Source organism: Neofelis nebulosa, chromosome 2 (genome assembly GCF_028018385.1).
Source record: "Neofelis nebulosa isolate mNeoNeb1 chromosome 2, mNeoNeb1.pri, whole genome shotgun sequence".
Lineage (NCBI taxonomy): Eukaryota > Metazoa > Chordata > Mammalia > Carnivora > Felidae > Neofelis > Neofelis nebulosa.
Window position 1 is genome coordinate 115,473,882 of NC_080783.1, and position 17,130 is coordinate 115,491,011.

General features: G+C 45.7%; 1 pseudogene; it reads right to left on the bottom strand.

Moving 5' to 3' along the window:
• Positions 1 to 13,271: 13,271 nt before the first annotated feature.
• LOC131503933 (phospholipid hydroperoxide glutathione peroxidase-like) overlaps positions 13,272 to 17,130 on the bottom strand; it is a 59,989-nt pseudogene continuing 56,130 nt past the window's right edge.

A 17,130-nucleotide genomic window follows, 5' to 3' on the forward strand; every position in this document is an offset into this window, starting at 1 on the left:
ATATCTTCATTGGAAAAATATATCTGGGTCCTTTACCCATTTTTTTCCAGCTTTATTGAGGTATAATTAATATAGAAAAACTGTATATGGTTTATGTATATAATTTGGTGACTTTGCCCAGTTTTTAATCAGATAATTTTATTGTTATTGAGTTGAATTTGTAAATAATAATCCCTTATCAAATTCATGATTTGCAAAATTGCTCACATTTTGTGGGTTGCCTTTTCACTCTATCAATAATGTCCTTTGATGTACAAAAGTTTTTAATTTTGATGAAGTCCAGTTTCTTTATTTTTTCTTTTATTGCCCGTGATTTTGCTGTCATATCCAAGAAATCATTGCCAAATTCAATGTTCTTCTTTTTTAATTTTAAAGTTTATATATTTTTGAGAGACAGAGAGAATGGAGTGAGGGAGGGACAGAGAGAGGGGGAAAGAGAGTATCCCAAGCAGGCTCTGCGCTGTCAGCCGGGAGACCAATGTGGGGCTCGAACTCACAAACCATAAGATCATGACCTGAGCTGAAATCAAGAGCCGGACACTTAACTGACTGAGCCACCCAGGCACCCCAATGTTGATTCTTTTTTTAATGAAAAGAAAAAAAGAAAAAAATTCAGCCCAAAGCCATTCCTTTTGATAAAGATCTGGACCATGATGCTAGGACTTCTGTCAAGATTGAAGATGGAGCAGATACAGCAAGACCTACTGCAGACAATGCTAGATAAAATGGAAGCTATTCCCTGCAGAAGTTCAAATATTTGGTCAACCAAAAGGCAGAAAGAGCAATATCCAGATGCCAAAAGCAAAAAGGGAACTCAGAGCTGTAACAGTACCCCAGAGTGGAGGCCATGTGACCCAGAGCTGCAGTGGAGAACAGGAAGTGAGCCCTTACCTGAAGGAGACAACTACTAAAAAGTTGCACTGTCCCTGATAGAGACCGGAAAATTCATCCTACCATCCTAGACAGAGCTCAGAATGAGCTCCAGGGTCTGGGGAACAAAGTCATCAGAGAAATCAGAGTCCCACACCTGTGCTTCCTGAAGCTATAGGGCTCTCACACACACTGCTCCCTAGTACCAAATCCCTGGGCTAAGAAATTATCTAAAAAGTGTTCTGGGGCAGTAAGAAACACAAAAGTCAAATGCAAACCACCGCGTGAAGACAACCCAACCACTTGGAGGATTTCTACAGAAGACGAATCCTGCTCAAATGGGCTCACAGACAAACATTATATTGCCCATGAGGGACAACCATCGGTTTATCCAAGAGGAGAGACTTTGCACCCAAGAAATGAGAGAGACAGAGAGTGAGCAAGCTGGACAGGACTTTAACATGAGGATGTTTACAATATTTATAAAAATAAAGCAAAAAATTGCACACATAAAACAAGAACACATGAAGAAAAAAAGAACCAAAGAGAGCTTCTATAAATGAAATATATAGTCATGCAAATATATAAAGATGGTGAAGTTGGGCATCCCACCAACAATTCATGGCCCAGCTCCAGTGTTGGGGGAGAGGCTCTTTCCCCGCCCACTGCACCTCAAGAAGACTTCAGTGCCTCACCGCCCCACCCACCTCACAACGACCCTATTGTACTGTCCACCAAGCGAACTGGTGAGAGAGATACTGGGAATTCAGGCAGAAAGACAGCGGGCAGGGACCACACCTGTGCTGGGACAGTGATAATTCATGCTTTGTTTCTCTGCCCTCTCTAATCCACTAAATCTCCCCAAGTCACCGTGAAGAAAGCATTGCTGCACGACTGCAGCCAAGAAAGAAAACCCTGGATGAAAAGACAAGTCTGCACTGGCTGGGAACTGGTTTTTGTGATCCCGGGCCCCGGTGAACAGAGGCTGTGAGAGCAGAGAGAAGCAACGGTAATCCTGAACCCAAGCCCTACCTCTCTCAGCTAAGAACTTTCCCGAAGAGAAATGCTCCGGTTACCAGATTCGTATTTTATGCCCACAGCAACTGAGTGTCAACACTGTCGTTACCATGATCTGTGGAGTCATCACGGCTCCTGGAAGGAACGCAAAACAAAGACAATGACACAGGAACATTGCAAGTCCAGTCCATAAAGAGATTAACTTCTGGAAGAGGAAGAAAACCAAACCATGCAAGTCAGGGAGGGTGTAAATTAATAACCAGGCAGCAGGGACTGCTTCATCAATGCTAGTTCCCCTGCTCCCCATTTTCTTACCACTAAACCTCCTCAAGCCGCTTACAATCTGCTCTCTCCTCCCCATGCCTCAAACTGCTTTCCCCCAGGGCCAGACAAGTCCTTACTGTATTAGCAAATCCAGTAGCCAGTGTTCTAACTCTGCAGTCCTCAACTCGCAGCACTGTGGGACACTGGCGACTGCTCCAATGTCAACAGAAGCCAGACCCTCCCTGGATCCTCACTGCACCACACAGTCTTCCCCAGGTCCAAGAACGCGTGGAGTCTGGTCTTGGACACCACACACCAGTTGTGTGATCTTGAGTAAGTTATCCAAGTCTCTCCTTCTTTAGCAATAAAGTAGAGATGACAGCACCTACCCTACCTCCCGACAGGGTGGTTGTAAAACTGGAGGGAAATAATGAGCGTGAAAGTGTGTTTAAAAGGGAATGCTAGGCACAAATGATTGTTTTTACCTCCTGTCCCATTTTTCTCTTTATCACGGAAAAGAGCCACAAAAATAGAACAGTATAATCTGACTCCTGGGTGCTGTCCTGTTTAATTTATAGCCCTATAAGCTGCCACCCCAATGCTGGATTGTTCTTAAGTAAATCACAGACAACGTATTTTATCCATAAATATTTCAATATAGATCTCTAAAGGACAAGGACTCTTTTATTATTAAAATATAATTGAGATGTACCTAAAAAATTAGTAAGAATTCCATAGTATCCAATGTTCAAATGTCCCCCAATTATCTCATAAAGGTATCTTTTTAGTTTGCACAAATTAGAATAAAATAAGGTCCCCTTAGTGCAACTGATTGATCTGTATCTTACAGCTCTTTTAATCTGTAGTCTCTCTCTCTCCCTTTTCCTCCCTGTCCCTTGTTATTTTTTTATCGAAGAAGCAAGATCATTTGTCTTGTAGGATCCTCATAGTCTTTTTCTAATATATTTCTGTGATATTTTTTTTAATGTGTACTTATTTTTGAGAGAGAGAGAGAGAGAGAGCGCGCGAGCGCGCGCGCGCGCGCGCGCGCGCGCGCGCATGAGCGGGGGAGGGACAGAGAGGGAGACACAGAATCTGAGGCAGGCTCCAGGCTCTGAGCTGTCAGCACAGAGCCAGACACAGGGCTTGAACTCACAAACCCCGAGATCATGACCTGAGTCGAAGTCTGATGCTCAACCGACTGAGCCACCCAGGTGTCCCTTGCTGTGTTCGTATTTAACGTGTTCCTCTTTTCCTATACTTTCTAAGAATTGGAGTCAGATCTGAAGCTTGATCAGACTCGGGTTTGAATTTTTTGGTAAGAATACTTTAGAGCTGATGTGTCTTTCTTCAGGATACACATAACATGTTTGCTTTTCCTTTTGTGAGGTCATTGATGTTCACTGATGCTCATTATCCCAATCCGTTATTTCATTAGTTGCAAAATCAAAATAATTTTATTCTATTTTCTTCATTGTTAGTTATAATGCTTTTGTAAAGAGAAACTTTTTGGTTATGCTAAAGAACAGTTTACACAGGAAAAGTAGGGCAAATCTTGATTCTTTCCCTTTATTTACTAGTTTTCAAAGTAACCATTGGTTCCCAACTGTGATATTGTGATTTATAATGAGAAATATATATTTGGTCTTTGTCTCCATTTCTGGCACAGAGTTCCTAAAACTCTTGGGACTAGTCCTTTGTTATGTTAATGAGGCGACTTTTGGAAAGACCCTGAGGTTGGGGCTGGTTACCAGGGGAACAAACCGCGTGATCAACAATTGGAATTTTTCATCCAAATCCCTGACCTCCAGAGATGGGACAGGGGCTAGAGATGTTCAGTCACCAAAGGCCAACAGTTTAATCAGTCCTGCCTCTGTAATGAAGCCTCCACAAAACCCCAGAAAGACAGGGTTCAGAGAGTTTCTGGGTTGCTGAACACGTACAGATTAGGGGAGAGTGGCACTCCCAGAGGGCGTGGAAGCTCCACGCCTCTTCCCACATACTTTACTGAATACATCCCTGCCATCTAGCTGTTCCTGATTTATATCGTTTTATAATAAACCAGTAATCTAGTGAATAAAATGTTTCTCTGAGTTTTGTGAGCCACTCTACACTCTAGAGAATTAATCAAACATGGGGAGGGGGCTGTTGGAACTTCCAATCTATAGCCGGTTGGTCAGAAGCGCAGGCGCACCCTGGACTGTCAACTGGCTTTGAAGTTGGGGTTGGGCAGTCTTGTAGGACTGAGCCATTAATCTGTGGGGTCCCATGCCACCTCCAGGGAGGCAGGGTTAGAATTCAATTAAATTGTAGGACACTCAGCTGGTGTCAGAGAATTCCTCGGTGGTATGGGAGAAAAAACCCACACACTAGTTGGGTGTGTGGCATCAGCATCAGAATCACTGATCAGAATCAGAATCAGCATCAGAATCACTACCTAGCATTCTCTAAAAGTGAGCAATGAAACCACTTTGTTTAGTTTCTTTGTTACTCGTGGATTTAGGCATATTTAATGTGTTTCGGTTATGTTCTTGGTGCTCATATCATCCCATGTTTGGCCAATGGAAGCTCTGCTGAGTTGGGTCCTAAACCCTTCTGACAAGACCCCGGTAGTCTTTGGTAACTTCCATGCTTTCTGGTAGATGTTCCTGGCTCACCTGGTACATTTCCTGCACCAGAGCTTTCTTCAGGGACCCCTTTTTCATTTTAGCAACCGCTCTCATTCTTTGTTTCCTTCACCAGCTCTTCTCCCTGTGCTTTAACTATGGTCATTGCCAGACTCAGTCTTTGACCACCTCCTCTTGTGTCCCTATCATCTCTCCCATCAGCGGAAGTCTAACCAGTCATGCTTCAACTAGAGCTCCATGCTGGTCTCTATTTCTACATTCCCAGCAAGAATAAGCTCTTCAACCTGGTTTGAAGGCCTTCCACTGCCTCTGTACCTTTGATATTCCTCCCTTCACACGGAACTCAATTTGACATAATTCAACTTCAATTTATTGAGTGTCTTCTAATGTCCTAGGTGTTGTACCCTTACTGTTGATATTGGTAGTAACACTGGTAATAGTTAATAACTTATGGAGTACTTATTACATGCCATACACCACCTAAGAGTTTCAAATACATTATCTATTGTACTCCTTTAATAATCCTGTAATATAAGCTCAATTATTAACACCTATCTTACAGAGACAGAAACTAAGTCACAGAGAAAATCAGAACTGTTTCCAGGTCTCAAAGCAAATAGGGGAGAGACAAAGTCAGGTTGGCCTGACTCAAGGTGGTGGTTAATATTATGTGTCAACTTAACTGGGCAAAGGGATGCCCAGAGAGCTGGTAATACATGATTTCTGGGTGTCTGTGAGTATATTCCCAGAAGAGATTAGCATTTGAATTGATTGAATGAGTAAAGCAAATGATCCTCCCCAATGTGGGGTGGGAATCATCCAGTCTGTCGAGATCCTGAATAGAACAAAAAGGCAAAGGAGGGGTGAATCTATCCTGAGCTGAAACCGCCATCTTCTCCTGCCCTCGGACATCGACGTCTGCTTCTTGAGCTTTCGGACTCAGACCAGGGCTTATATCATCAGCCCTCCAGATTCTCAGGCCTTTGGGTTTGGCCTGAATTATACCCTGGCATTCCTGGTTCCCCAGCTAGCGGACAGCAGGTGGTGGGACTGCTCGCCTCCATTACCTCGTGAGCCGATTCCTACAATAAACCTATTCTGTTTCTCGGGAGAACCCCAAATCCGATCTTGACCACTACACCATCCATCATTTCTCACCTCTCTGTTTGGCCAAATCTCACATATTCTACAGACTCTACCTCAGGCCTCATGTCTTCCAAAAGCCCCTGCACCCGCTCTGAGCAGCATGGCTCTCCCTCTCCTCGAACTCCTGCACCACCAAGAAGCACTTCACAACATGCTGCCACACATCTTTGTTTCACTCCAGCTGCGGATTTAGATTCCCTCGGCCCGGGGTGCAGCCTGAGGTTCTGCATTTCTAACAAGCTCCCTGCTGCTGGTCCATGGACCGCACTTTATGTAGCCAGGATTTAGTAGACATGTCCATATACCTTAATCAAGTATATTTACCAAAATATGATTAATGGTTACCTCTGATTGGTCCTCTTTTTCTTTATATTTCTGTATTTTCCTTTTTTTTCTATCAATGGTTACAGTTCACTTTTATAATCCAAAAAACATAGTGTTAAACTTTCAATATTCTTTACAGTATTCAAAGTAAAGTTCAAGTTTCTTCTCTCAGCACTGGAGGCTGTTTGTGATCTGGCTCTTCAAGGATTCCATATCCTGATCTCCAGCAACCTCCAAACACACACCACACACAACCACCAAACCTTCCAAATCATCTGTTATTTCTATTATAGATGCCTCTTCCTTACTCCCTCATTCCCCAACCTTCCTCACCTGGACAGCTCAGACTCGTCCTTCAGATGAGCCTGAAGGGCTCCCTCTGCAAGAAGCCTCCCCTAACTCCCCTCTGCTCTCTGCTCTGCACTCCAGCAATGACCAGGGGCACCTGGCCATGACGTCTTTCACCTTTCCATGCGGTTTTGTCTGCCTGTCCTGCTAGACCGGGATTCCCAAAGGCAGAGACAATGGATCCACAGTATTTAGATAGTGTTGGGCATAAAATTGATGTTCAGTAAGTATCTGAATGAATATACCAAGTGATCTATAAAATGGGTTTCCCAAATATCGGTTATTGTTACCCTCACTTTGAAGATAAAGAAACAGCTTCAGAGAGGTTAAGTGACTTGCCATAGGTCTCAAAGCTAATAAATGGGAAAACCTGAATTCAAACCTTTATTTTCTGATCTGCTTTCTACTTCACCACAGCTGCCACCATTAAATACTAACAAGGAAAAACAGGTATCATGAGTTGGGTCAAGTTGATGGACAGCTGTCTCACACTGGAAGATTTTCTGTCATTCATAGACCTTGATGACACATGTGGCTAATGCATCTACTGTTAACTTTTAAGAACAAATGGACGGGGCACCTGGGGGGGCTCTGTCAATTGAGGTCTGACTTTGGGCCAGGTCACGATCTTGCAGTTCATGAGTTTGAGCCCCATGTTGGGCTCTGTGCTGACAGCTCAGAGCCTGGAGCCTGCTTCGGATTCTGTGTGTCCCTCTTTTTCTGCCCCTCTCCCGCTCTGTCTCTCTCTCAAAAATAAATAAACATTTTAAAAAATTAAAAAAAAAACTAGATGAAGCTGAGAAGCATGAATGTGTTTTAAAACATGAAGGGCTTTAACTCTTTTATGTGCTAGGAGACAGAATTTTTTTTTTTAAGTTTGTGTATTTATTTGAGAGAGAGAAAGAACATGTGCATGCAAGCAGGGGAGGAGCAGAGAGAGAAAGTGAGAGAGAGAATCCCAAGCAGGCTCCATGCTGTCAGCACAGAGCCCAATGCAGGGCTCCAACTCACGAATCATGAGATCATGACCTGAGCTGAAACCAAGACCCAGGAGCCCCTAGGTGACAGATTTTAAATTACATTTTTCACAGAGAGGAACTGGGCATGCTCAGCTGAGATGGGCTACAGGGGCTTTCCCATCGACCCCTTCTCAGATGCCCTGGCAGGGTTCGTAAGCAAAGGGCACGAAGCTCCAAGCCAGGGCCGCTGTCCTCGGCAGCCTGTGCTGACCCGATTTACACTCCCTGCCAACATCCACCGTGTTCTGCTAAGAACACACAATACATCAGGACAAATCTCTGTCCCCAAGGATCCTACAGGCACTGAGGGAGACAGGTGCACAGGCAATTTCTACACCCTGGGATGAGGGCCATGAAGTGCTAAGGGAGGCCTGAGGACCAGCACCCAACCCTAGGCTGGGGGGATTCAGGGAGGCTTTATGGTGGAAATGACATCCGACCAGAACCTTGAGGGTACCCAGTTCTGTAATCAGCCAATAAGGCCACCTTCTTATCGCTCCTCACTTCTTTCCATCACGCCTGTGTCCTCACCCACAGCACTAATTCCTCCACACAAGGAACATGTCCCCTTCATCCCTGCATTCCCAGAAGCACCTGGCCCAGCAGCTGTGTCCTGCTTTCCAAATCCCAGTCTGAAGCTCCCATCAATAGATGCCTGAGCCTGGCCAGGAAAATCTCTGTGGGCACCGGGCATCCTGCCATGACCCCAGCCTGACCACGAGCCTGTGCAGGAAGCCATGGGGCCTTGTCCAGGGAAGCGTTCTCTGTACAGCGACAACTGGGAGAGCCTGCGTCTACACACTCTCCCAGGTCACCATACCAGGGGTGGATCTGACGATTTGGGACTAATCACAAAGCAGGTCGTTTCCACCTGGAATCCCACCAGCAGCTTATTCAGCACCCTCCTTCCCAAACCAGTGTCTCTTCCCTGCATTTGGCAGGCACCTCAATGACACAGGTGCCGGGCTGGAAAATTCCAGTGGTTGGGCTCCTTCCTCTCCCTTGGGCCCCCAGCTCAGTAGTGGCAGCCCCACAGATTGTTCCTGAAGATTTTTCTCAAATCTGTGTCCTCCTGGCCACTATCACAGCTATCATTCCAATTCAGGCTTGCATCATCCCCGCCGTCATCTCCTAGCTCCTGTTCTCCTGCGCCTCCAGTTGGTGACTCCACCTTCTGTGATTAAATTATGTCTGCAATTTAAATCTTTAGCCTGGAGTTCAATCTTGAGAAACTTGCTGTTTCTGCAAATGCATCCTGATGTTTGACCCTGTGATTCTATTCCTCTTACTCCCTCTGGATCACCCTACTCTCCATGCCCGTTCCACATGCCCCATCAATGCCTGTCAGATGGGACAGCACCCAACCCTCAAGGCTCACTTCAAACTCTGTGTATCCCATGAAGTTATCCCTAAGGGTCCTAGCCAAAAGGGAGCCTACTGTTCTGAATCCCACTGGTCTTACTGTCTACACTTGTGCAACACTGGCCACACACACGACTTCCATCAGGTCTACTTGTGAACACTGCTTATGTTCCTGCCTAGATTCTGGTTACATCCCAAAGCAGCTGTGGTTGATCACCGAGAGGGGTGGTGGCAAGACAGAGGCTTTGAGACTAGTCTTGTGTGGGTTCTGATGGGGCCACAATATGCCTGTAGGTAAGTACATCATACGGGGTGTCTTGTGACACTAGAGATCATCTATGCAAACCTCGAGAACTTACCATGACCACAACATTAATCAGTCTAAAATACTTCTTGAGGCGACTACACAGAACAAATAAGTCAGAGTATTGTAGACTATAAAATTATGTTAATTTTTAATATGCAAAACTTGGATTACATTTCTGTTCTTACAATATGATCCATATAGACCTCAAAGATGCCCCCACTGATTACCAGCAAGCACATTCTCCAATAACTAGGCACTCTGGACTTGAAAATGTCTTGCTCAAAACCATGAGAATGAATTTACTTAGGGGCACCTGGGTGGCTCAGTCTGTTAAGTGTCCAACTTCGACTCAGGTCATGATCTCTGCAGATTGTGAGTTCGAGCTCCACATTGGGCTCTCTGCTGTCCCTGTCAGCACGGAGGCCACTTCAGATCCTCTGTTCCCCTGTCCCTGCCTCTCCCCAACTTGTGCTCTCCCCAAAATAAATAAATACTAGGAAAAAAAATGAATTTACATAAAAGCCAACCAATAAAACTGGTTGAATTCTATGCCCTAATTGGGTTCTGATCCATATGGCACCAAGGACTACTTTAACCTAAATCTCTATTTTCATTTTTTGTTTTGCTGGTTTCTTGCACCTTGTACATGGAAGATTACTGTTCCCACTGCCCAAGCCCTGAGAAACGCTACCAAAGGCATGAGCAAATAGGGGAGGGCGCCAACCTATATCACAGCCTCCATGTCAAGCCAAATGGGGAAAACTTTCCAGCCCCATATTCACTCCACGGCTTCCTGTCCCTTTTCTACCAGAGCCACACAGGAAAAAGCCAACACCACAGCAGAGCTACTCACTCCACAGCCACCAGAGGGTCCCACAGCACTAGCTAGGAAGCAAGGACACACCCTCTCCCTGTGCAAATCCAGGAGGGCTCGGCACAGCAACCTCCCCTTGCTTCCAGGCTGGAATCGGATTGCCAGGAAACCCCAGGGCTAGCTGCCGGCTGACTGACGCTGTTGAGGCTTCAGCTTTTACCAAGCAGCCAGCTTTTCACAAAGAGTCGGAGTCCCCAGGGCTCCATGGCCCTGAGCCCTCCCCAGCCACATTCCTTCTTGCATGACCAAAGAACACAGTACCTGTGGCTTAAACAGCATTTTTCAGACAGCCCCCAGAATTGCTGCCTGAAGTACCACTTGCTGTCAAGTGTTAATAAAGGAAAAGGAACAACATGTCTGACAGGCAGGTTACAGCCCATGAGAAACAGGTCCTATCTTGCCCCCAACACCAAGCATTCTTGGGGTTCAGACAAGCTGGTGTTCTATTACTTAACTCAAAGTATGAGGTCTTTCTTTCTTCCTTCTTGCAAGAGACCAGGGAAATCAGGGATCCTCATGATGAGAAAAAGGGAAAGGAAGGCTAAAATGCCCAGGTTTTTCTCTGGCAGCCACCTCAATCCATAACACAAGCAGTCACAAACTTATAACAGATGCTCATTCAGGTTTTGATTGTCTCTTTTGGGGTATTTACAAAGAGGCTGGAATATTCAGACAAATATGTTTTTTTAATGTTTATTTATTTTTGAGAGAGAGAAAGAGAGAGACATAGCATGAGTGAGGAGGAGCAGAAAGAGAGGGAGACACAGAATCCGAAGCAGGCTCCAGGCTCCAAGCTGTCAGCACAGAGCCTGACGTGGGGCTCGAACTCACTAACTGTGAGATCATGACCTGAGCTGAAGTCAGAAGCTCAACCGACTGAGCCACCCAGGCGCCCCTTGGGACTATGCAGGAAAATATTTTTAAATAATTATGACCTTAAGGGCTTGGTTCCTCCCTTCAGGATGACTGCACATAAATCATCTCATATAATTCCTATAATAATCACCCTGCAGGATAGGGATTGGAGGAATTTTATAGATGAGGAGACAGAAGGCATGGAGACTTACCTGCCCACGGCACAAAGCAATGCTGTAGCAGAGCCAGGATTCAACACGGGTCCATCTGGCTCCACCCCACCCTCCACTTAATAATAATTATAGTTAACAGAGTGTGGCACTTACTATGTGCCAGACACCCTGCTAAGCACTTACATGCTTTTTCTCATTTATATTCCAAACATCCCTAGGAGGCAGGTACGACGATCAAGTTCAAGTCCCTTTTCCAAATGAGAAAACTAAAATTTGAAACAGCTGGGTGACATGTGCCACATCACATGGTTAATGAGAGGCAAGGAAATTGGATTCACCCCAACCTTGTGCTCTTAACCACTATGTTGAGACACAGCCGACTGCGTCTCCTACCTCATCTCCTGTCACTCTCCGCTCGGCTGCAGGCACCTTGCTGCAGGCACACTGATGGCTTTTCAATCCCACCCCCCACCCCCAACCCACCCCACTCCCAAGCCCAAGCCCCTCCCTGCTTCCTAGCCTCTGCACCTGCTTTTCCCTCCACCAGGAAAGCTTCCCCCTAGTCCCTGCTGTATTTACAACCTTAGTTCCTTCTCTTCCTCTAAGTCTGGGTTTAAATGTCCTCTCTTCAGCGCCTGGTGGCTCAGTGGGCTAAGCATCCGACTTTGGCTCAGGACATGATCTTGTGGTTATGGGTTCGAGCCCCGTGTCGGGCTCTGTGCTGACAGCTCAGAGCCTGGAGCCTGCTCCAGATTCTGTGTCTTCCTCTCTCTCTGCCCCTCCCCTGCTTGCACTCTGTGCTCTCTCTCTCTCAAAAATAAATAAAGATTAAAAAATGTTTTTAATGTCCCTTCTTCAGTGTACTCTTCTCTGACTTTTTACCTAAAATGTGTCCCCTTCAATTCTCTCATTCAGACCCTTGTTCTTCCCATCATGGCACTCATTACAATCTACAAAAATTGTACAATCTACAAAAATTTTTATTAGTTTAGTTTTCCCCTTCTATTTTATTTGTCTTCCCCCTAGAATGTAAGGCCTGGGAAATCTGTCTGTCTTGGTCACTGATATATCCCCATTACCCAGAACATGCCAGATATTAGAAGGTACTCAGTAAATATTTGCTAGATTATAATCATTAGAATTTGCAGCTCACCTATGGTTTCCAAACCAAAGCTAAGAGTTCTGCATTTAAAAGGAAGGAATGTTGGGGGGGGGGGACACTGGATGGCTCAGTTGGTTAAGCATCCAACTCTTGGTTTCGCTCAGCTCATGATCTCACGAGTTCGTGAATTCAAGCCCCGTGTTGGGCTCTGCACGGGCAGCGTGGAGCCTGCTTGGGCTTCTCTGTCAATCCCTCTCTCTGCCCCTCCCCCCCACACACTGTCTCTGTCTCTCTCAAAATAAATAAATAAACTTAAAACAAAAGAAGTAAAAGGAAGGAAGGCAAGCTATAGTCCTTCAGCTTTTGCTGCCCCAAGAGATAAATGAGCACAGTGAGCATAGCCTCTACGAAACCCTCCAGCACTCCAGAAGGAACACTGCTCAAAGGCATTTAACCACAAATCACAGAGACCTTGAGCCATGGAAGGGCCCCGCTTGGCCTCCCCAGAGCTTCTGCTCCACAGAGGGAGGGACCACACAGAAGCTGGTTCTCCCGAGTAGAACCTGCTGCCTGCTGGGCAAGGCTGGGTGCCTTCACAGTCATGACCTGCCCAGAGCCTGGCAGCTAGTAAGTGGGACAGCCACTCACTCTCCTTTAAAATTCTTCAGTGGCTCTGTGTTACCTTCAGAAACACACTCCAGACTCCTCGGTAGAGTATCTCAGGCACCCCAGGAAAGGTACCTCCTCTCGGGACCAGGGCAATTCCTGGGATGGAGGTGCTACCTCACAATTCCACGCTCTGGCACATGCTTTTCCTTCCTTTCTGCCCCCACTCAATCTAATCCCTAGTTGTCCTTTAAGATTCCTGATAGGAATCCATCCTAAGAAAATAAATATGTGGGCAGAGATGTTTATTCAAAAGTAGTCCTACTGTATATCATTATTAAGTATGGCAGTAACAAAAACTGCTAACAACCTCAATGTTCAAAAAATATGGCAAAGGTTTAAAAAACTATATTTCCCTTAAACTTAGGGTTACTAGTTGAGCCACACTTGGGGGTTTGCTGTTTTGTTTTGTTTTCTGGATCGCCAGCACTAGTCTTGACCAGGCAACTGTAAATCTGTGGTCTCCACCTGAAGTGCCATGGAGGACCGCTGCAACTCCTTGTGAGGGGCGCGAACTTGCGGTGCTAGAGGTAGCAGGGCAAGCCTTTCTCTGCTTCCAGGGGCTCTTCCAAGGGACCGTACCGCTCCAGCACACAGCCCTTTTGCCAGTGAGGAACCTGGTGAAGTTCGGTTTGATGGCATTTCCCAGGATGCCCCTCCCCTCGGGCTGGACTTTCATCCACTTCCACAGCAGGTGAGCACTGTCCCATTCACACAGATCTTGCAGAACTAATCGAGTGTGACATTATGGCCAGCAGAGAGCTGCCTGATCTCCGCATTGCTCCCTGGCTGCTGCCTCCAAACTGGTTGCAAGGGAAGGCCAGGATCCATCCGTAAACCGCATGCAGCAAGCATATCGGGCATGCAGGTCGACAAGCTGAGTATAGTTGACGTCTGTTTTGCCTCACCGCGAGGCCACACTGGTGACGATGCACAGGAAGCCCTGGTACTTGCCCAGGTGAACCGTGTGCCCACCGATGACCTCGTCTGAGAACTCCTGCAGAGACTGAGCACAGAGTCAGTGGTCTCGGGACACGCACATGGTGCGGGGCGGGCTGGGCTTGGCCAGGGCCCCGCACAGCAGCGCCGGCTTCAGCAGGCAGCATGGGTGGCTGAGGTTCACATCCACAACCGCATCTTTCTGAGTCTGCCAAATTACCAGCACTCGAAAGAACGCCATTCTATTTGTTAGGATTATGCTGTAACAAATAACCCCCAAATTTCAGAGTTTTTTTTCCTCACCCACATAAGTATTCCAGTGAAGGTGTGCCCGGCTAGCAGGTAGTTTTCCTCCACTCAGTGATTCAGGAACTCGGACCCCTTCCAGCTGTGATTCTTCCAACCCTAAAGCCTCAGAGTCTAGCAGATGGAATGAAAAAGTGTGGTAAAGTCGCCTCTTAACCAATTTGGTCTGCAAGTGACACACATCGCTGCCAGTCCCATTCAGTTGGTGACTAGTCAGAGTCCCACCTACGTGTAAGGGCTGCCAGGAACGTAATTCTCAGCTGATCGGCCACAGCCCAGCTGAACCTCTACACTCGGATGGGAAGAAAGCATCTTTCTGGCAGACAGGCTGCCCTCCACGCTACAGCTACAAACCCCAGAAGTTAAGTACCACTGGGTACCAGGTTTTGTTTCCACACGGAGAAGACGGACTACTGCCTGAGCAGTGGAACAATGCCCCCTGTACCTAGCATTTAGTGCACTAGAACATACCAGAGGCCTGGTGGCTTAAACATGGCCTTCACTTTGCTCCAGGGACCACACTGCCTCAGGTTCCCATTCCGTGGATGGCTGTTAACCTAAAAATAAAAGGGCCAATTTTATTACCAGCAAAAATGGGTTTATTTGGGAACAGCAGAGAATTACAAACCAGGACAAGCAAACAGTAGGCAAGTCAGGAGAACAAAGGAGAGGACCACTCTTTTATAAAGGAAATTAGAAGTTCAGAAGGGCTGTTATAAACATCAAGTCCCTTGGAGTAAACTGGAGTTTGAAGCGTAGTGACTTTTCGTTAGCTGAGTTGTGACAGTCTCTCACTGGCTGGGCTGTTGCTGGGGGAGGAAGAAAACCTTCCTCTCTCCTGCCTGGATGGTGAAGTGGTATCCACCTGCGGGTCCCTCTCCCTGTTCCATCTGCAGTCGATGAGTGCTAGGGCATGAACACTCCTCCTGCTGGCCTCCCTACTCCGTTTTCAACACGATATCCTTTTATTAATTTTCACATGCCCATTCTATCTGTTCTCTTCCCACAACTCCCCTTCCCCCTACGGCCCCACCATCCTTGCTGGGCAGCTCCAGCTCAGGCACTGCTGCCTGATCTGATTGGTTGTCACTAGTGACACAGAGTTGACTCCACTGTATGCATGTGGTTTACAAGGCACAAGTACGTTCTCAAGAAAGAACTGCCAGGGACCACTTCTTCTAGAAGGAGATTTATAGCCATGGTAGATATTTAGGATTTTACCAGTACAAAGTCACAAAAAACTGCACAAAGGCAGAGATAGCAGCTATCCTACTGACCATTTTCACCACTGTATCCTCAGCACTTAGCAGTGTTTCAGAAACCCAGGTTCTTCTGTCTTTGGAACTGCAGCTACTAGGACCTGGGAGCCCTCAGAGTCTGGCACCAGCTGGAAGAAGAAGAGAATAAAGAGGCTACCGTGTAGTTGAATAGTTACTTGTTGAATGGGGAAAAAAAGAATGAGTGAATAAATAAGCATGTTCTTGATAAATATTTAATGACAAAAGAGTAAAGTATTATGAGACAAAAATAGAAAATGTAATTCTATAATCATAGTGATCACAATTTAGAAATCTCACATCAAAAGCAAAAGTATATATATTTACTTTTTTTTTTTTTTTTTTTTTTTTTTTTACAGTCTTCAGCACTTCTTACCCCTTCACTAAATAAATACTATCCAGCCCACCAAAGGACTAAATAGCAGTTGTCACATGGCTGTTTGCCAGTTCAGGCTCATGTGTGACAATTCTTCAAGGAAAAGTGGATGTACTCCATTGGGGTAGAGAAGGCTTCTGAGTTCATTCTTCCTACTGCATTGCATCTGGAACTTTTTCTTTGCTGCCCACTTTTCTAGTGAGCAAGTTTTATGTTTGGGGAAAGGTGAGAGAGACAGCCTGGATCCAACTCATTCTTTCTGAAATCACTTTAGGGATCAACTTCAAGAATAACCCTGGGTTCAAGTTTTAAAATCCAAATCCACCCCACTCACCGCAAATCCCCAACTTATATATAATAGATGTATAAAAAGACTAGAAAAAAAAGACATAAAAAGTACTTATCTTTGGTTAATAGGTTTACAAATAATTGTATTTTCTTTTTCATACATTGCTATATTTTCTAAACCTTTTATAAGAATGTAACCTTTTTGCAATTAGATTTCAAAGTCACAATAAGTGTCTTTTTTTTTTTTTTAGGTTTATTTCTTTTGAGAGAAAGAGTGCGCACACACATGTGCAAGCAAGGAGAGTGGCAGAGAGAGATGGCGAGAATCTCAAGCAGGCTCCGCACTCAATTTCACATGCCCTGAGCCAAAATCAAGAGTTGGACGCTTAACCGACTGAGCCACCCAGGCGCCCCAAGTCATTGTTATTTTTTAAATTTTTTTTTTAACATTTATTCATTTTTTGATAGAGACAGAGCATACGTGGGGGAGGGGCAGAGAGAGAGGGAGACACTTCTGTGAAGCAGGCTCCAGGCTCTGAGCTGTCAGCACAGAGCCTGACTCGGGGCTTGAACTCACAGACCGCGAGATCATGACCTGAGCTGAAGTCGGATGCTCAACTGACTGAGCCACCCAGGCGCCCCCATCATTGTTATTTTTTAAATGGCTGTCAAATGTTGCCTCCTCCAGGAATTGTTCTGTGACTACTCCAAGGGTTAACATTCTCAAAGTATCCCCTAGTGTCCTCTACCATTCACTGGGAACACTGGATTTTGACTGCTTATCTATCTCCTGACAAGACTTGAAGTTCTTTAAGGGAAGAAACTGAGTCTTTAATGTCTGAGTTCTCAGGGCCTACCTAGCACAGAAACTAAGCATTTGTAAAGGTTTGTGGCTCAAATGAAGAACTCAAGTAAGTGGGAGTGTAGAAACAGGTTGTTCTCATACTAAATTCAGTTGCATCTTCCCTGGGACTAACAGATCCAGGATTT